Source organism: Argopecten irradians, chromosome 12 (assembly GCF_041381155.1).
Source record: "Argopecten irradians isolate NY chromosome 12, Ai_NY, whole genome shotgun sequence".
NCBI lineage: Eukaryota > Metazoa > Mollusca > Bivalvia > Pectinida > Pectinidae > Argopecten > Argopecten irradians.
Window position 1 is genome coordinate 37,488,834 of NC_091145.1, and position 20,870 is coordinate 37,509,703.

Here is a 20,870-nt window from a genome sequence, read left to right on the forward strand (position 1 = left end):
CTGATTTTTTGTTTCATTTCAATTCATATATGATAATTTTTTCCATTTAATATTATTGAACAAAATAGGTATTTTAGGACGAATTAAAGCAATCCCGTACCCATTATTTATTACATGTATAATACACCAAAATGATAGGTACGGGTTAGCCAAGCATGGATGCGACTTAGCTAAATTTTCTGGGTACGCCATCGCCAATTTTTGGTACGGGTTGGTGGGTATGAGTTGGACTGGGTACGAGTTAACTATACCCCGTTAGGACTAATCAAATAAAACATATTGTGCATGCATTAACTTATACATATGTAATTGTGATAAACTAAGAAGATCGGGATGTAAACAAAGTTGAAACCAAAGATATTTTTATTTGCCGGAACAAACAAGAACCTTGGGAAAGTGGTACAAATTCAGAAAAAAAGGTCATATCAATTGCAGAAAAAATGTTTCTCAACTACGGTGCTACATGATTGGATAGTCTACAAAACAAAACTCTGGAAGAAAAGAAAAATCTTTTAACGGTTTCAAATGCAACAGTGAACGAACAAATTAGGAAAGGGGGGGGGGGGGGTGAGAAAAAGTGTAAATGGTCGATTTTTTTTTTCAAAAACCATTTTATTAATTCAGTATTTATCATTGTATAATGCACCTTATCTCAAAATGGCTGCTCTGGTGGGAGTTTGAGCTGAATACTTTCGTTTGTTAGTTAGAGATCACTGGATTGATTAAGCAGTTCTTATATAGTACATTCTTAATGGTTAACATTGTGGCCAATAAAAACATAAGGTTGGTATCTATAAAGGCTAAGATAGACAAATACGTATTTGAAATTTGATTTTGTCATGGATGAGCGCGAACGCAGATCCCTACACTAACAAATTACGTGCCCGCATCTCCATTAGGGACCGCAGGGGCCAGTCTGACCGTAGTGCAATGGTTAGACCTCATTCTGGGGACACCGTCCTTTTGACCACGGTTATTCCAGCACAGGTAAGTATGACTGTTCAAACAATAATTTTACTTTTAAATTATCGCCGAGAATTGATTAATAGTGTCACCTGAAAAGATAATGAGATGATAAGTATGTTATATAGCTAAACATCTGATAACATAGCGTTTACTGTCATTTCGAATATCCCATAAAACACCAGTTATCGATTAAAATATCTATAAAGATTTTGTAACAAATAAAAGTTGATGAATTAAGGAAAATGTAAGTATTTATTCAGTGTTAACAGAAATGTGAACGTACAACATACATAATTTGACGTATATACAACGATTACGGCGTAATGAAATCGGTTCATCACACATTGTAAGGTGTTTTGTAACTACGGTATATGTATACGTTATTCACTCCCTTATACATAAAAACAACAGTCAATCAACACCTATATTTTGGAAATGAATCTTGTTTTGTGTCAATTAGGAATGTGCGTGTCAGACAGGATTACAATGGTACATGAGCTCGACTTATCTCCCTTCATTTGAATAGTTGATGCAAGTGTGTAAAATATGTTTGTTTTATTATCCTAATAAAGAACAATGCAGTTGTTTCAGTTAAGCGAAATTTCAAGTTTGGACACAAGAAACACATACCTGCTTACCAGTTTGTAAATTGACAACATAAGTTTTAAACACACCGCTACATAATTCTATCGGAAAACGTACAATAAACGTCAGTTGATGTATAGGGTGCGTCTTTTCATATCTATTCCAATATTAATACATTCAGATTACGTTTTTATCGCTTTTGAATTTTCGAATGAATACCACTTAAAGAAATCAATATACGAAAAGGCTTATTCTTCACTCGTTAGACATCTAAACATAACACTCTGATATTAAGTTACACCAAATAAGATAGATTTGTATAGTGTTTTCAGTTAGTCATTTCAAATATTCGTCTAAAAACTGTTTAAAACTAAATGGATTGCTTTCAATGTCATACTTACCTGGTGTAGGGATAACCGTGGTCAAAATGGCGGTTTCCCCAGAGTGAGGTCTGTCCATTGCACAGCGGACAGATTGACCCCTGCGACAGAGATCGGGCACGTAATTTATTGGTGTGGGGATCTGCGTTCGCGCTCATCCCTGACAAAATCAAATACGAATGTTAGATACTGAACAGCACGAAAAACCGAATGCTTTTCCATAGACGACAATGTTAGCGTTTGTCACGGTCCAGGTTAAGTTGAGTTTTTTTCTATCATTAGGCGATCTCCATGTCATGAATATAATTAAAACTACGTGTATTGTTAAAAAGAAGTATTCCTTGTGTGAATATTAAACATGATATAATATATTGAAAATGACTATTTTCGTGGATAATATTCTAAATATTCTTCTTTCATCCGATATGTGTTCCAGTTTGGACAGATTTGATGTTTATTGTAAAATGTATAGATAAATCCATGTTTTTGGTTGTTTGGGCAAAAGCCCGTTTTATAAACAAAGCGTAATACGGAACAAGCAAGTAAATAATAAAAAAATTCTTTCGAAATAGCCCGTGTGTAGAAGATTGAGCCCCGGATAGAATTTCGTCCGAGCCATTGGTTGGCCGGTTTTATTATGAATTTCAAAGTAGTTTTTTTACTGAAAATATTTCCTGACACGGTATTTAGTTCCAAAATATCAGTGATATGAATTTAGAAATCCAGTGTGAAATTTACCTTCAAAATATCAATTTTGAAATAAAATGCTGAAAATATTAGAATTTCAGTATATGTCAGTGTATAATGCACCATATTTCAAAATGGCTGCCCTGGTGGGAGTTTGGGCTGAAGGACTTCCATTAATTTTGTTAGTTATATATCACACGATTATTGAATTGATTTAACAGTTCTTATAGTACGTTCTAAAACGTTAACACTGTGGTCAATGGAAACATTAGCTTGGTTTCTATTAAGGCTAAGATAGACTAAAATTTGAAATTTGATTTTGTCAGGGATGAGCGCTAACGCAGATCCCTGCACTTACAAATTACGTGCCCGCATCATCATTAGGGACCGCAGGGGCCAGTCTGACCGTAGTGCAATGGTCAGACCTCACCCTAGGGACACCGCCCAGTTGACCACGGTTATCCCAGCACAGGTAAGTATGACTGTTCCAACAGTAATTTTGCTTTTAAATTATCGCCGAGAATTGATAGAAAAGTGTCTTCTCGGAAGATAATGACATGATACGTATGTCATAAAGCTAAACACTTGATAACATAGCGTTTATTGTCATTCCAAATATTCCATAAAACACCAGTTATCGATTAAAATGTCTATACAGTTTTTATAACAAATAAAAGTTGATGATTTAAGGAAAATGTAAGTATTTATTCAGTGTGAACATAAATGTGAACGTACAAAATACATAATTTGACGTATATACAACGATTACGGCGTAATGAAATCGGTTCATCACATATTGTAAGGTGTTTTGTTACTATTGTATATGAATACGTTATTCAGTCCCTTATACATAAAAACAACAGTCAATCAACACCTATATTTTGGAAATGAATCTTGTTTTGTGTCAATTAGGAATGTGCGTGTCAGACAGGATTACAATGGTACATGAGCTCGACTTATCTCCCTTCATTTGAATAGTTGATGCAAGTGTGTAAAATATGTTTGTTTTATTATCCTAATAAACAACAATGCAGTTATTCCAGTTAAACGAAATTTCAAGTTTGGACACAAGAAACACATACCTGCTTACCGGATTGTAAATTGACAACATAAGCTTTAAACACACCGCTACATAATTCTATCGGGAAAACGTACAATAAACGCCAGTTGATGTATAGGGTGCGTCTTTTCATATCTATTCCAATATTAATACATTCAGATTACGTTTTTATCGCTTTTGAATTTTCGAATGAATACCACTTAAAGAAATCAATATACGAAAAGGCTTATTCTTCACTCGTTAGACATCTAAATATAATACTCTGATATTAAGTTACACCAAATAAGATATATTTGTATAGTGTTTTCAGTTAGTCATTTCAAATATTCGTCTAAAAACTGTTTAAAACTAAATGGATTGCTTTCAATGTCATACTTACCTGGTGTAGGGATAACCGTGGTCAAAATGGCGGTTTCCCCAGGGTGAGGTCTGTCCATTGCACAGCGGACAGATTGGCCCCTGCGACAGAGATCGGGCACGTAATTTATTGGTGTGGGGATCTGCGTTCGCGCTCATCCCTGACAAAATCAAATACGAATGTTAGATACTGAACAGCACGAAAAACCGAATGCTTTTCCACAGACGACAATGTTAGCGTTTGTCACGGTCCAGGTTAAGTTGAGTTTTTTTCTATCATTAGGTGATCTCCATGTCATGAATATAATTAAAACTACGTGTATTGTTAAAAAGAAGTATTCCTTGTGTGAATATTAAACATGATATAATATATTGAAAATGACTATTTTCGTGGATAATATTCTAAATATTCTTCTTTCATCCGATATGTGTTCCAGTTTGGACAGATTTGATGTTTATTGTAAAATGTATAGATAAATCCACGTTTTTGGTTGTTTGGGCAAAAGCCCGTTTTATAAACAAAGCGTAATACGGAACAAGCAAGTAAGTAATAAAAAAAATACTTTCGAAATAGCCCGTGTGTAGAAGATTGAGCCCCGGATAGAATTTCGTCCGGGCCATTGGTTGGCCGGTTTATAATGAATTTCAAAGTAGTTTTTTACTGAAAATATTTCCTGACACGGTATTTAGTTCCAAAATATCAGTGATATGAATTTAGAAATCCAGTGTGAAATTTACCTTCAAAATATCAATTTTGATATGAAATGCTGAAATATTAGAATTTCAGTATATGTCAGTGTATAATGCACCATATTTCAAAATGGCTGCTCTGGTGGGAGTTTGAGCTGAAGGACTTCCATTAATTTTGTTAGTTATAGATCACACGATTATTGAATTGATTTAACAGTTCTTATAGTACGTTCTAAAACGTTAACACTGTGGTCAATGGAAACATTAGCTTGGTTTCTATTAAGGCTAAGATAGACTAATATTTGAAATTTGATTTTGTCAGGGATGAGCGCTAACGCAGATCCCTACACTAACAAATTACGTGCCCGCATCTCCATTAGGGACCGCAGGGGCCAGTCTGACCGTAGTGCAATGGTCAGACCTCACCCTAGGGACACCGCCCAGTTGACCACGGTTATCCCAGCACAGGTAAGTATGACTGTTCCAACAGTAATTTTGCTTTTAAATTATCGCCGAGAATTGATAGAAAAGTGTCTTCTCGGAAGATAATGACATGATACGTATGTCATAAAGCTAAACACTTGATAACATAGCGTTTATTGTCATTCCGAATATTCCATAAAACACCAGTTATCGATTAAAATGTCTATACAGTTTTTATAACAAATAAAAGTTGATGAATTAAGGAAAATGTAAGTATTTATTCAGTGTGAACATAAATGTGAACGTACAAAATACATAATTTGACGTATATACAACGATTACGGCGTAATGAAATCGGTTCATCACATATTGTAAGGTGTTTTGTTACTATTGTATATGAATACGTTATTCAGTCCCTTATACATAAAAACAACAGTCAATCAAACACCTATATTTTGGAAATGAATCTTGTTTTGTGTCAATTAGGAATGTGCGTGTCAGACAGGATTACAATGGTACATGAGCTCGACTTATCTCCCTTCATTTGAATAGTTGATGCAAGTGTGTAAAATATGTTTGTTTTATTATTAATAAACAACAATGCAGTTTTTCAGTTAAACGAAATTTCAAGTTTGGACACAAGAAAAACACATACCTGCTTACCGGATTGTAAATTGACAACATAAGCTTTAAACACACCGCTACATAATTCTATCGGAAAAAAACGTACAATAAACGTCAGTTGATGTATAGGGTGCGTCTTTTCATATCTATTCCAATATTAATACATTCAGATTTAGTTTTTATCGCTTTTGAATTTTCGAATGAATACCACTTAAAGAAATCAATATACGAAAAGGCTTATTCTTCACTCGTTAGACATCTAAACATAATACTCTGATATTAAGTTACACCAAATAAGATATATTTGTATAGTGTTTTTAGTTAGTCATTTCAAATATTCGTCTAAAAACTGTTTAAAACTAAATGGATTGCTTTCAATGTCATACTTACCTGGTGTAGGGGATAACCGTGGTCAAAATGGCGGTTTCCCCAGGGTGAGGTCTGTCCATTGCACAGCGGACAGATTGACCCCTGCGACAGAGATCGGGCACGTAATTTATTGGTGTGGGGATCTGCGTTTCGCGCTCATTCCCTGACAAAATCAAATACGAATGTTAGATACTGAACAGCACGAAAAACCGAATGCTTTTCCACAGACGACAATGTTAGCGTTTGTCACGGTCCAGGTTAAGTTGAGTTTTTTTCTATCATTAGGTGATCTCCATGTCATGAATATAATTAAAACTACGTGTATTGTTAAAAAGAAGTATTCCTTGTGTGAATATTAAACATGATATAATATATTGAAAATGACTATTTTCGTGGATAATATTCTAAATATTCTTCTTTCATCCGATATGTGTTCCAGTTTGGACAGATTTGATGTTTATTGTAAAATGTATAGATAAATCCACGTTTTTGGTTGTTTGGGCAAAAGCCCGTTTTATAAACAAAGCGTAATACGGAACAAGCAAGTAAGTAATAAAAAAATACTTTCGAAATAGCCCGTGTATAGAAGATTGAGCCCCGGATAGAATTTCGTCCGGGCCATTGGTTGGCCGGTTTATAATGAATTTCAAAGTAGTTTTTTTACTGAAAATATTTCCTGACACGGTATTTAGTTCCAAAATATCAGTGATATGAATTTAGAAATCCAGTGTGAAATTTACCTTCAAAATATCAATTTTGAATATGAAATGCTGAAATATTAGAATTTCAGTATATGTCAGTGTATAATGCACCATATTTCAAAATGGCTGCTCTGGTGGGAGTTTGAGCTGAAGGACTTTCATTAATTTTGTTAGTTATAGATCACACGATTATTGAATTGATTTAAACAGTTCTTATAGTACGTTCTAAAACGTTAACACTGTGGTCAATGGAAACATTAGCTTGGTTTCTATTAAGGCTAAGATAGACTAATATTTGAAATTTGATTTTGTCAGGGATGAGCGCTAACGCAGATCCCTACACTAACAAATTACGTGCCCGCATCTCCATTAGGGACCGCAGGGGCCAGTCTGACCGTAGTGCAATGGTCAGACCTCACCCTAGGGGACACCGCCCAGTTGACCACGGTTATCCCAGCACAGGTAAGTATGACTGTTCCAACAGTAATTTTGCTTTTAAATTATCGCCGAGAATTGATAGAAAAGTGTCTTTCTCGGAAGATAATGACATGATACGTATGTCATAAAGCTAAACACACTTGATAACATAGCGTTTATTGTCATTCCGAATATTCCATAAAACACCAGTTATCGATTAAAATGTCTATACAGTTTTTATAACAAATAAAAGTTGATGAATTAAGGAAAATGTAAGTATTTATTCAGTGTGAACATAAATGTGAACGTACAAAATACATAATTTGACGTATATACAACGATTACGGCGTAATGAAATCTGTTCATCACATATTGTAAGGTGTTTTGTTACTATTGTATATGTATACGTTATTCACTCCCTTATACATAAAAACAACAGTCAATCAACACCTATATTTTGGAAATGAATCTTGTTTTGTGTCAATTAGGAATGTGCGTGTCAGACAGGATTACAATGGTACATGAGCTCGACTTATCTCCCTTCATTTGAATAGTTGATGCAAGTGTGTAAAATATGTTTGTTTTATTATCCTAATAAACAACAATGCAGTTATTCCAGTTAAACGAAATTTCAAGTTTGGACACAAGAAACACATACCTGCTTACCGGATTGTAAATTGACAACATAAGCTTTAAACACACCGCTACATAATTCTATCGGAAAACGTACAATAAACGTCAGTTGATGTATAGGGTGCGTCTTTTCATATCTATTCCAATATTAATACATTCAGATTTAGTTTTTATCGCTTTTGAATTTTCGAATGAATACCACTTAAAGAAATCAATATACGAAAAGGCTTATTCTTCACTCGTTAGACATCTAAACATAATACTCTGATATTAAGTTACACCAAATAAGATATATTTGTATAGTGTTTTTAGTTAGTCATTTCAAATATTCGTCTAAAAACTGTTTAAAACTAAATGGATTGCTTTCAATGTCATACTTACCTGGTGTAGGGATAACCGTGGTCAAAATGGCGGTTTCCCCAGGGTGAGGTCTGTCCATTGCACAGCGGACAGATTGGCCCCTGCGACAGAGATCGGGCACGTAATTTATTGGTGTGGGGATCTGCGTTCGCGCTCATCCCTGACAAAATCAAATACGAATGTTAGATACTGAACAGCACGAAAAACCGAATGCTTTTTCCACAGACGACAATGTTAGCGTTTGTCACGGTCCAGGTTAAGTTGAGTTTTTTTTCTATCATTAGGTGATCTCCATGTCATGAAATATAATTAAAACTACGTGTATTGTTAAAAAGAAGTATTCCTTGTGTGAATATTAAACATGATATAATATATTGAAAATGACTATTTTCGTGGATAATATTCTAAATATTCTTCTTTCATCCGATATGTGTTCCAGTTTGGACAGATTTGATGTTTATTGTAAAATGTATAGATAAATCCACGTTTTTGGTTGTTTGGGCAAAAGCCCGTTTTATAAACAAAGCGTAATACGGAACAAGCAAGTAATAATAAAAAAAATACTTTCGAAATAGCCCGTGTGTAGAAGATTGAGCCCCGGATAGAATTTCGTCCGGGCCATTGGTTGGCCGGTTTATAATGAATTTCAAAGTAGTTTTTTACTGAAAATATTTCCTGACACGGTATTTAGTTCCAAAATATCAGTGATATGAATTTAGAAATCCAGTGTGAAATTTACCTTCAAATATCAATTTTGATATGAAATGCTGAAATATTAGAATTTCAGTATATGTCAGTGTATAATGCACCATATTTCAAAATGGCTGCTCTGGTGGGAGTTTGAGCTGAAGGACTTTCATTAATTTTGTTAGTTATAGATCACACGATTATTGAATTGATTTAACAGTTCTTATAGTACGTTCTAAAACGTTAACACTGTGGTCAATGGAAACATTAGCTTGGTTTCTATTAAGGCTAAGATAGACTAATATTTGAAATTTGATTTTGTCAGGGATGAGCGCTAACGCAGATCCCTACACTAACAAATTACGTGCCCGCATCTCCATTAGGGACCGCAGGGGCCAGTCTGACCGTAGTGCAATGGTCAGACCTCACCCTAGGGACACCGCCCAGTTGACCACGGTTATCCCAGCACAGGTAAGTATGACTGTTCCAACAGTAATTTTGCTTTTAAATTATCGCCGAGAATTGATAGAAAAGTGTCTTCTCGGAAGATAATGACATGATACGTATGTCATAAAGCTAACACTTGATAACATAAGCGTTTATTGTCATTCCGAATATTCCATAAAACACCAGTTATCGATTAAAATGTCTATACAGTTTTTATAACAAATAAAAGTTGATGAATTAAGGAAAATGTAAGTATTTATTCAGTGTGAACATAAATGTGAACGTACAAAATACATAATTTGACGTATATACAACGATTACGGCGTAATGAAATCTGTTCATCACATATTGTAAGGTGTTTTGTTACTATTGTATATGTATACGTTATTCACTCCCTTATACATAAAAACAACAGTCAATCAACACCTATATTTTGGAAATGAATCTTGTTTTGTGTCAATTAGGAATGTGCGTGTCAGACAGGATTACAATGGTACATGAGCTCGACTTATCTCCCTTCATTTGAATAGTTGATGCAAGTGTGTAAAATATGTTTGTTTTATTATCCTAATAAACAACAATGCAGTTATTCAGTTAAACGAAATTTCAAGTTTGGACACAAGAAACACATACCTGCTTACCGGATTGTAAATTGACAACATAAGCTTTAAACACACCGCTACATAATTCTATCGGAAAACGTACAATAAACGTCAGTTGATGTATAGGGTGCGTCTTTTCATATCTATTCCAATATTAATACATTCAGATTTAGTTTTTATCGCTTTTGAATTTTCGAATGAATACCACTTAAAGAAATCAATATACGAAAAGGCTTATTCTTCACTCGTTAGACATCTAAACATAATACTCTGATATTAAGTTACACCAAATAAGATATATTTGTATAGTGTTTTTAGTTAGTCATTTCAAATATTCGTCTAAAAACTGTTTAAAACTAAATGGATTGCTTTCAATGTCATACTTACCTGGTGTAGGGATAACCGTGGTCAAAATGGCGGTTTCCCCAGGGTGAGGTCTGTCCATTGCACAGCGGACAGATTGGCCCCTGCGACAGAGATCGGGCACGTAATTTATTGGTGTGGGGATCTGCGTTCGCGCTCATCCCTGACAAAATCAAATACGAATGTTAGATACTGAACAGCACGAAAAACCGAATGCTTTTCCACAGACGACAATGTTAGCGTTTGTCACGGTCCAGGTTAAGTTGAGTTTTTTTCTATCATTAGGTGATCTCCATGTCATGAATATAATTAAAACTACGTGTATTGTTAAAAAGAAGTATTCCTTGTGTGAATATTAAACATGATATAATATATTGAAAATGACTATTTTCGTGGATAATATTCTAAATATTCTTCTTTCATCCGATATGTGTTCCAGTTTGGACAGATTTGATGTTTATTGTAAAATGTATAGATAAATCCATGTTTTTGGTTGTTTGGGCAAAAGCCCGTTTTATAAACAAAGCGTAATACGGAACAAGCAAGTAAATAATAAAAAAATACTTTCGAAATAGCCCGTGTGTAGAAGATTGATCCCCGGATAGAATTTCGTCCGGGCCATTGGTTGGCCGGTTTATAATGAATTTCAAAGTAGTTTTTTACTGAAAATATTTCCTGACACGGTATTTAGTTCCAAAATATCAGTGATATGAATTTAGAAATCCAGTGTGAAATTTACCTTCAAAATATCAATTTTGATATGAAATGCTGAAATATTAGAATTTCAGTATATGTCAGTGTATAATGCACCATATTTCAAAATGGCTGCTCTGGTGGGAGTTTGAGCTGAAGGACTTCCATTAATTTTGTTAGTTATAGATCACACGATTATTGAATTGATTTAACAGTTCTTATAGTACGTTCTAAAACGTTAACACTGTGGTCAATGGAAACATTAGCTTGGTTTCTATTAAGGCTAAGATAGACTAATATTTGAAATTTGATTTTGTCAGGGATGAGCGCTAACGCAGATCCCTACACTAACAAATTACGTGCCCGCATCTCCATTAGGGACCGCAGGGGCCAGTCTGACCGTAGTGCAATGGTCAGACCTCACCCTAGGGACACCGCCCAGTTGACCACGGTTATCCCAGCACAGGTAAGTATGACTGTTCCAACAAGTAATTTTGCTTTTAAATTATCGCCGAGAATTGATAGAAAAGTGTCTTCTCGGAAGATAATGACATGATACGTATGTCATAAAGCTAAACACTTGATAACATAGCGTTTATTGTCATTCCGAATATTCCATAAAACACCAGTTATCGATTTAAAATGTCTATACAGTTTTTATAACAAATAAAAGTTGATGAATTAAGGAAAATGTAAGTATTTATTCAGTGTGAACATAAATGTGAACGTACAAAATACATAATTTGACGTATATACAACGATTACGGCGTAATGAAATCTGTTCATCACATATTGTAAGGTGTTTTGTTACTATTGTATATGTATACGTTATTCACTCCCTTATACATAAAAACAACAGTCAATCAACACCTATATTTTGGAAATGAATCTTGTTTTGTGTCAATTAGGAATGTGCGTGTCAGACAGGATTACAATGGTACATGAGCTCGACTTATCTCCCTTCATTTGAATAGTTGATGCAAGTGTGTAAAATATGTTTGTTTTATTATCCTAATAAACAACAATGCAGTTATTCCAGTTAAACGAAATTTCAAGTTTGGACACAAGAAACACATACCTGCTTACCGGATTGTAAATTGACAACATAAGCTTTAAACACACCGCTACATAATTCTATCGGAAAACGTACAATAAACGTCAGTTGATGTATAGGGTGCGTCTTTTCATATCTATTCCAATATTAATACATTCAGATTTAGTTTTTATCGCTTTTGAATTTTCGAATGAATACCACTTAAAGAAATCAATATACGAAAAGGCTTATTCTTCACTCGTTAGACATCTAAACATAATACTCTGATATTAAGTTACACCAAATAAGATATATTTGTATAGTGTTTTTAGTTAGTCATTTCAAATATTCGTCTAAAAACTGTTTAAAACTAAATGGATTGCTTTCAATGTCATACTTACCTGGTGTAGGGATAACCGTGGTCAAAATGGCGGTTTCCCCAGGGTGAGGTCTGTCCATTGCACAGCGGACAGATTGGCCCCTGCGACAGAGATCGGGCACGTAATTTATTGGTGTGGGGATCTGCGTTCGCGCTCATCCCTGACAAAATCAAATACGAATGTTAGATACTGAACAGCACGAAAAACCGAATGCTTTTCCACAGACGACAATGTTAGCGTTTGTCACGGTCCAGGTTAAGTTGAGTTTTTTTTCTATCATTAGGTGATCTCCATGTCATGAATATAATTAAAACTACGTGTATTGTTAAAAAGAAGTATTCCTTGTGTGAATATTAAACATGATATAATATATTGAAAATGACTATTTTCGTGGATAATATTCTAAATATTCTTCTTTCATCCGATATGTGTTCCAGTTTGGACAGATTTGATGTTTATTGTAAAATGTATAGATAAATCCATGTTTTTGGTTGTTTGGGCAAAAGCCCGTTTTATAAACAAAGCGTAATACGGAACAAGCAAGTAAATAATAAAAAAAATACTTTCGAAATAGCCCGTGTGTAGAAGATTGAGCCCCGGATAGAATTTCGTCCGGGCCATTGGTTGGCCGGTTTTATAATGAATTTCAAAGTAGTTTTTTACTGAAAATATTTCCTGACACGGTATTTAGTTCCAAAATATCAGTGATATGAATTTAGAAATCCAGTGTGAAATTTACCTTCAAAATATCAATTTTGATATGAAATGCTAAAAATATTAGAATTTCAGTATATGTCAGTGTATAATGCACCATATTTCAAAATGGCTGCTCTGGTGGGAGTTTGGGCTGAAGGACTTCCATTAATTTTGTTAGTTATAGATCACACGATTATTGAATTGATTTAACAGTTCTTATAGTATGTTCTAAAACTTTAACACTGTGGTCAATGGAAACATTAGCTTGGTTTCTATTAAGGCTAAGATAGACTAATATTTGAAATTTGATTTTGTCAGGGATGAGCGCTAACGCAGATCCCTACACTAACAAATTACGTGCCCGCATCTCCATTAGGGACCGCAGGGGCCAGTCTGACCGTAGTGCAATGGTCAGACCTCACCCAAGGGACACCGCCCAGTTGACCACGGTTATCCCAGCACAGGTAAGTATGACTGTTCCAACAGTAATTTTGCTTTTAAATTATCGCCGAGAATTGATAGAAAAGTGTCTTCTCGGAAGATAATGACATGATACGTATGTCATAAAGCTAAACACTTGATAACATAGCGTTTATTGTCATTCCGAATATTCCATAAAACAACAGTTATCGATTAAAATGTCTATACAGTTTTTATAACAAATAAAAAATGATGAATTAAGGAAAATGTAAGTATTTATTCAGTGTGAACATAAATGTGAACGTACAAAATACATAATTTGACGTATATACAACGATTACGGCGTAATGAAATCTGTTCATCACATATTGTAAGGTGTTTTGTTACTATTGTATATGTATACGTTATTCACAGTCCCTTATACATAAAAACAACAGTCAATCAATACCTATATTTTGGAAATGAATCTTGTTTGTGTCAATTAGGAATGTGCGTGTCAGACAGGATTACAATGGTACATGAGCTCGACTTATCTCCCTTCATTTGAATAGTTGATGCAAGTGTGTAAAATATGTTTGTTTTATTATCCTAATAAACAACAATGCAGTTATTCCAGTTAAACGAAATTTCAAGTTTGGACACAAGAAACACATACCTGCTTACCGGATTGTAAATTGACAACATAAGCTTTAAACACACCGCTACATATTCTATCGGAAAACGTACAATAAACGTCAGTTGATGTATAGGGTGCGTCTTTTCATATCTATTCCAATATTAATACATTCAGATTTAGTTTTTATCGCTTTTGAATTTTCGAATGAATACCACTTAAAGAAATCAATATACGAAAAGGCTTATTCTTCACTCGTTAGACATCTAAACATAATACTCTGATATTAAGTTACACCAAATAAGATATATTTGTATAGTGTTTTTAGTTAGTCATTTCAAAATATTCGTCTAAAAACTGTTTTTTAAAACTAAATGGATTGCTTTCAATGTCATACTTACCTGGTGTAGGGATAACCGTGGTCAAAATGGCGGTTTCCCCAGGGTGAGGTCTGTCCATTGCACAGCGGACAGAATTGGCCCCTGCGACCAGAGATCGGGCACGTAATTTATTGGTGTGGGGATCTGCGTTTCGCGCTCATCCTGACTCAAAATCAAATACGAATGTTGAGATACTGAACAGCACGAAAAACCGAATGCTTTTTCCACAGACGACAATGTTAATAGCGTTTGTATCACGGTCCAGGTTAAGTTGAGATTTTTTTTCTATCATTCAGGTGATCTCCATGTCATGAATAAAATTAAAACTAACGTGTATTGATAAAAATGAAGTATACCTTGTGTGAATAATGAAACATGATACTAATATATTTGAATAATGAATATTTTCGTGATAAATATTCTATAATATTCTTTCTTTCATCCGATATGTGTTCCCCAGTTTGAGACACGATTTGATGTTTATTGTAGAAATGTTAATAGATTATAATCCACGTTTTTTGGTTGTTTGGGCAAAAGCCCCGTTTTTATAATCAAAGGCGTATTAAGAAACAAGCAAAGTAAGTAATAAAAAATACTTTCGAGAAATTAGAAAAAAAAAACCCGTGTATTAGTAGATTGAGCACCGGGATAGAATTTTTCCTTAAGGGCCATTGGTTGGCCCGGTTTTAATAATGAATTTCAAAGTAGTTTTTTACTGAAAATAATTTCCTTGACCACGGTATTTAGTTCCAAAATATCAGTGATATGAATTTAGAAATCCAGTGTGAAAGTTTACTTCAAAATATCAATTTTGATATGAAATGCCTGAAATGAATTAGAATTTCAGTATATGTCAGTGTATAATGCACCATATTTCAAATGGCTGCTCTGGTGGGAGTTTGATGAAGGACCTTCATTACTTTTGTTAGTTATAGATCACCGATTATTGAATTGATTTAACAGTTCTTATATTACGTTCTAAAACGTTAACACGTCAATGGAAACATTAGCTTTGGTTTCTATTAAGGCTCAGATAGACTAATATTTGAAATTTGATTTTTGTCAGGGATGAGCGCTAACGCAGATCCCCTACACAAGAACAAATTACGTGCCCGCATCTCCATTAGGGACCGCAGGGGCCAGTACTGACCGTAGTGCAATGGTCATGACTTCACGCTCATCCTGCGGAAAACCGCAAAGTTTGTACCTACGGTTATCCTGACAAAGAATATGACTGTATACAGAAATGTATTTTCTTTTAAATAATTTCTAGGGCGAATATTTTATAATGTCTTACATTAAAAACCACTATTCTAATCTAATGAATTGGGTTTATCTGTATCGAGTATTACTTTTCGATGTCTGACGAGTATATGAATAACCCTTTTCGTATATGTGAATCATTTTATTGATGGTATTTCATCACGAAATTTATAGCTGTCAAAAACAAAATCTGTTGGTTTTAATACTGTAGAGAATGATAAGACGCACCCTATTACATCAACTGACGTTATTGTACGTTTTCCGTTTAGAATTATGTTGGCAGGTATGTTTAAAGCTAATGTTGTCAAATTCAATCCGTAATCTGATGTCGGTTTTCTTGTGTCCAAACTTGAAATTTCGATTAATTGAAATAACTGCATTTTGTTTATTAGGACAATAAAACAAACATATTTTAACACACTTTCATCAACTATTCAAATGAAGGGAGATAAGTCGAGTCTCATGTACCATTGTAATCCTGTCTGACAAGCACATTCCTAATTGACACAAAACAAGATTCATTTCCAAAATATAGGTGTTGATTGACTGTTGTTTTTATGTATAAGGGACTGAATATTTTACATATACATTTGTACAATACCTACTAACAAAACACCTTACAATATGTGATGAACCGATTTCATTACGCCGTAATCGTTGTATATACGTCAAATTATGTATGTTGTACGTTCACATTTATGTTCACACTGAATAAATACTTACATTTTCCTTAATTCATCAACTTTTATTTGTTATAAAAACTGTATAGACATTTTAATCGATAACTGGTGTTTTATGGAATATTCGGAATGACAATAAACGCTATGTTATCAAGTGTTTAGCTTTATGACATACGTATACATGTCATTATACTTCCGAGGACGAACTTTTTCTAGCAATTCTCGGGATAATTTAAAAGCAAAGTTACTGTTGGAATCAGTATACTTACCTGTGCTAGGCATAACCGTGGTTCCAAACTGGGCGGTGTTCCCAGTTGAGTGAAGGTTTGACCGTTGCACTAATGGTCAGGGGACTGGCCCCTGCGGTCCCTAATGCGAGATGCGGGCACGGAATTTGTTAGTGGTAGGGATACTACGTTAGCGCTCATCCCTGACAAACATAAAAAAACCAAATTTCAAATATTAGTCCTTTCTTAGCCTTAATAGAAACCAAGCTAATGTTTCCCATTGACACTGTGTTTCAAACGTGAATAGAACTTTCTATAAGAACTGTTAAATCAAATTCAATAGTTCCGATGTGGATACTATAAACTAACAAAATTAATCGAACGTCCGTCAGCTCAAACTCCCACAAGTGCTAGTCCATTTTGAATATATGGTGCATTATACACAGAAATATACTTAAATTCTATTATTTTTCTGCATTTTCATATCAAATTTGGATATTTTGAAGGTAATATTTCACACTGGATTTCTAAATTCAAATCACTGATGATTATTGAACTTAATACCGTGCCAGGAAAATATTTATCATTAAAAACACTACTTATGGAATTTCAAAATAAACCTGGCAACCAATTGCCCGGACGAAATTCAATCCGGGGATACATCCTTCATACAACTAGGTCTAGTTTCGAATGTATATATTAATTTACTTACTTGCATGTTCCGTATTAAGCTTTGTTTATAAAACGGGCTTTTGCCCAAACAACCAAAAAACGTGGATTTATCTATACATTTTACAATAAACATCAAATCTGTCCAAACTGGAACACATATCGGATGAAAGAAGAATATTTAGAATATTATCCACGAAAATAGTCATTTTCAATATATTATATTATATCATGTTTAATATTCACACAAGGAATACTTCTTTTTAACAATACACGTAGTTTTAATTATATCATGACATTAATGATAGAAAAAAACTCAACTTAACCTGGACCGTGACAAACGCTAACATTGTCGTCTGTGGAAAAGCATTCGGTTTTTCGTGCTGTTCAGTATCTAACATTCGTATTTGATTTTGTCAGGGATGAGCGCGAACGCAGATCCCCACACCAATAAATTACGTGCCCGATCTCTGTCGCAGGGGCCAATCTGTCCGCTGTGCAATGGACAGACCTCACCCTGGGGAAACCGCCATTTTGACCACGGTTATCCCTACACCAGGTAAGTATGACATTGAAAGCAATCCATTTAGTTTTAAACATTTTTAGACGAATATTTGAAATGACTAAACTAAAAACACTATACAAATCTATCTTATTTGGTGTAACTTAATATCAGAGTATTATGTTTAGATGTCTAACGAGTGAAGAATAAGCCTTTTCGTATATTGATTTCTTTAAGTGGTATTCAATCGAAAATTTAAAAGCGTCAAAAACAAAATTTGTAGGTTTTAATACTGGTAGAGATATGAAAAGACGCACCCTATACATCAACTGACGTTTATTGTACGTTTTCCGATAGAATTATGTAGCGGTATGTTTAAAGCTAATGTTGTCAAATTCCAATCCGTTAATCATGTCGGTATTACTTGTGTCCAAACTTGAAATTTCGATTAATTGAAATAACTGCATTGTTGTTTATTAGGACAATAAAACAAACATATTTAACACACTTTCATCAACTATTCAAATGAAGGGAGATAAATCGAGCTCATGAACCATTGTAATCCTGTCTGGCAAGTACATTCCTAACTGACACAAAACAAGATTCATTTCCAAAATATAGGTGTTGATTGACTGTTGTTTTTATTTATAAGGAACTGAATAATTTATACATATACATTTGTACAATACCTACTAAACACCTTACAATATTTGATGAACCGATTTCATTACGCCGTAATCGTTTGTATACGTCAAATTATGTATGTTGTACGTTCACAATACAGTTAACACTGAATAAATACTTACATTTTCCTTAATTCATCACCTTTTATTTGTAAATAAAAACTGTATAGACATTTTAATCGATAAATGGTTTTTTATGGAATATTCGGAATGACAATAAACGCTATGTTATCAAGTGTTTAGCTTTATGACATACGTATCATGTCATTATCTTCCGAGAAGACACTTTTCCATCAATTCTTGGCGATAATTTAAAAGTAAAATTACTGTTGGAACAGTCATATTTACCTGTGCTGGGATAACCGTGGTCAACTGGGCGGTGTCCCTTGGGTGAGGTCTGACCATTGCACTACGGTCAGACTGGCCCCTGCGGTCCCTAATGGAGATGCGGGCACGTAATTTGTTAGTGTAGGGATCTGCGTTCGCGCTCATCCCTGACAAAATCAAATTTCAAATATTAGTCTATCTTAGCCTTAATAGAAACCAAGCTAATGTTTCCATTGACCACAGTGTTAACGTTTTAGAACGTACTATAAGAACTGTTAAATCAATTCAATAATCGTGTGATCTATAACTAACAAAATTAATGGAAGTCCTTCAGCTCAAACTCCCACCAGAGCAGCCATTTTGAAATATGGTGCATTATACACTGACATATACTGAAATTCTAATATTTTCAGCATTTTATATCAAAATTGATATTTTGAAGGTAAATTTCACACTGGATTTCTAAATTCATATCACTGATATTTTGGAACTAAATACCGTGTCAGGAAATATTTTCAGTAAAAAAACTACTTTGAAATTCATAATAAACCGGCCAACCAATGGCCCGGACGAAATTCTATCCGGGGATCAATCTTCTACACACGGGCTATTTCGAAAGTATTTTTTTATTATTTACTTGCTTGTTCCGTATTACGCTTTGTTTATAAAACGGGCTTTTGTCCAAACAACCAAAAACATGGATTTATCTATACATTTTACAATAAACATCAAATCTGTCCAAACTGGAACACATATCGGATGAAAGAAGAATATTTAGAATATTATCGACGAAAAAGTCATTTTCAATATATTATATCATGTTTAATATTCACACAAGGAATACTTCTTTTTAACAATACCGTAGTTTTAATTATATTCATGACATGGAGATCACCTAATGATAGGAAAAAAAACTCAACTTCACCTGGACCGTGACAAACTAACATTGTCGTCTGTGGAAAAGCATTCGGTTCTACACGCTGTTCAGTATCTAACATTCGTATTTGATTTTGTCAGGGATGAGCGCGAACGCAGATCCCCACACCAATAAATTACGTGCCCGATCTCTGTCGCAGGGGCCAATCTGTCCGCTGTGCAATGGACAGACCTCACCCTGGGGAAACCGCCATTTTGACCACGGTTATCCCTACACCAGGTAAGTATGACATTGAAAGCAATCCATTTAGTTTTAAACAGTTTTTAGACGAATATTTGAAATGACTAACTAAAAACACTATACAAATCTATCTTATTTGGTGTAACTTAATATCAGAGTATTATGTTTAGATGTCTAACGAGTGAAGAATAAGCCTTTTCGTATATTGATTTCTTTAAGTGGTATTCAATCGAAAATTTAAAAGCGTCAAAAACAAAATTTGTAGGTTTTAATACTGGTAGAGATATGAAAAGACGCACCCTATACATCAACTGACGTTTATTGTACGTTTTCCGATAGAATTATGTAGCGGTATGTTTAAAGCTAATGTTGTCAAATTCCAATCCGTTAATCATGTCGGTATTACTTGTGTCCAAACTTGAAATTTCGATTAATTGAAATAACTGCATTATTGTTTATTAGGACAATAAAACAAACATATTTAACACACTTTCATCAACTATTCAAAATAAGGGAGATAAATCGAGCTCATGAACCATTGTAATCCTGTCTGGCAAGTACATTCCTAATTGACACAAAACAAGATTCATTTCCAAAATATAGGTGTTGATTGACTGTTGTTTTTATTTATAAGGAACTGAATAATTTATACATATACATTTGTACAATACCTACTAAAAACACCTTACAATATGTGATGAACCGATTTCATTACGCCGTAATCGTTGTATATACGTCAAATTATGTATGTTGTACGTTCACAATACAGTTAACACTGAATAAATACTTACATTTTCCTTAATTCATCACCTTTTATTTGTAAATAAAAACTGTAT

At 34.1% G+C, this 20,870-nt stretch overlaps 8 non-coding genes and 9 pseudogenes across 8 annotated transcripts; 8 read left to right on the plus strand and 9 right to left on the minus strand.

Moving 5' to 3' along the window:
- Positions 1-838: 838 nt before the first annotated feature.
- Positions 839-995, minus strand: LOC138305197 (U1 spliceosomal RNA). The gene has a single exon (XR_011205669.1). It is a non-coding gene; the product is annotated as a U1 spliceosomal RNA (small nuclear RNA).
- Positions 996-1,944: 949 nt separating this feature from the next.
- On the plus strand, positions 1,945-2,094 carry LOC138305228 (U1 spliceosomal RNA; annotated as a pseudogene).
- An 847-nt stretch (positions 2,095-2,941) lies between these two features.
- On the minus strand, positions 2,942-3,098 carry LOC138305247 (U1 spliceosomal RNA). The gene has a single exon (XR_011205690.1). It is a non-coding gene; the product is annotated as a U1 spliceosomal RNA (small nuclear RNA).
- Positions 3,099-4,049: 951 nt separating this feature from the next.
- On the plus strand, positions 4,050-4,199 carry LOC138305220 (U1 spliceosomal RNA; annotated as a pseudogene).
- Positions 4,200-5,044: 845 nt separating this feature from the next.
- On the minus strand, positions 5,045-5,201 carry LOC138305230 (U1 spliceosomal RNA). Its single transcript, XR_011205678.1, has one exon. It is a non-coding gene; the product is annotated as a U1 spliceosomal RNA (small nuclear RNA).
- A 953-nt stretch (positions 5,202-6,154) lies between these two features.
- Positions 6,155-6,306, plus strand: LOC138305235 (U1 spliceosomal RNA; annotated as a pseudogene).
- An 848-nt stretch (positions 6,307-7,154) lies between these two features.
- On the minus strand, positions 7,155-7,312 carry LOC138305258 (U1 spliceosomal RNA). The gene has a single exon (XR_011205698.1). It is a non-coding gene; the product is annotated as a U1 spliceosomal RNA (small nuclear RNA).
- Positions 7,313-8,265: 953 nt separating this feature from the next.
- Positions 8,266-8,415, plus strand: LOC138305232 (U1 spliceosomal RNA; annotated as a pseudogene).
- An 846-nt stretch (positions 8,416-9,261) lies between these two features.
- On the minus strand, positions 9,262-9,418 carry LOC138305231 (U1 spliceosomal RNA). The gene has a single exon (XR_011205679.1). It is a non-coding gene; the product is annotated as a U1 spliceosomal RNA (small nuclear RNA).
- Positions 9,419-10,367: 949 nt separating this feature from the next.
- Positions 10,368-10,517, plus strand: LOC138305243 (U1 spliceosomal RNA; annotated as a pseudogene).
- An 844-nt stretch (positions 10,518-11,361) lies between these two features.
- On the minus strand, positions 11,362-11,518 carry LOC138305233 (U1 spliceosomal RNA). The gene has a single exon (XR_011205680.1). It is a non-coding gene; the product is annotated as a U1 spliceosomal RNA (small nuclear RNA).
- Positions 11,519-12,470: 952 nt separating this feature from the next.
- Positions 12,471-12,620, plus strand: LOC138305255 (U1 spliceosomal RNA; annotated as a pseudogene).
- An 848-nt stretch (positions 12,621-13,468) lies between these two features.
- LOC138305237 (U1 spliceosomal RNA) lies at positions 13,469-13,625 on the minus strand. Its single transcript, XR_011205682.1, has one exon. It is a non-coding gene; the product is annotated as a U1 spliceosomal RNA (small nuclear RNA).
- A 954-nt stretch (positions 13,626-14,579) lies between these two features.
- On the plus strand, positions 14,580-14,732 carry LOC138305256 (U1 spliceosomal RNA; annotated as a pseudogene).
- A 3,090-nt stretch (positions 14,733-17,822) lies between these two features.
- Positions 17,823-17,972, minus strand: LOC138305203 (U1 spliceosomal RNA; annotated as a pseudogene).
- A 958-nt stretch (positions 17,973-18,930) lies between these two features.
- LOC138305245 (U1 spliceosomal RNA) lies at positions 18,931-19,087 on the plus strand. The gene has a single exon (XR_011205688.1). It is a non-coding gene; the product is annotated as a U1 spliceosomal RNA (small nuclear RNA).
- An 844-nt stretch (positions 19,088-19,931) lies between these two features.
- Positions 19,932-20,081, minus strand: LOC138305210 (U1 spliceosomal RNA; annotated as a pseudogene).
- Between the last annotated feature and the right edge of the window lie 789 nt (positions 20,082-20,870).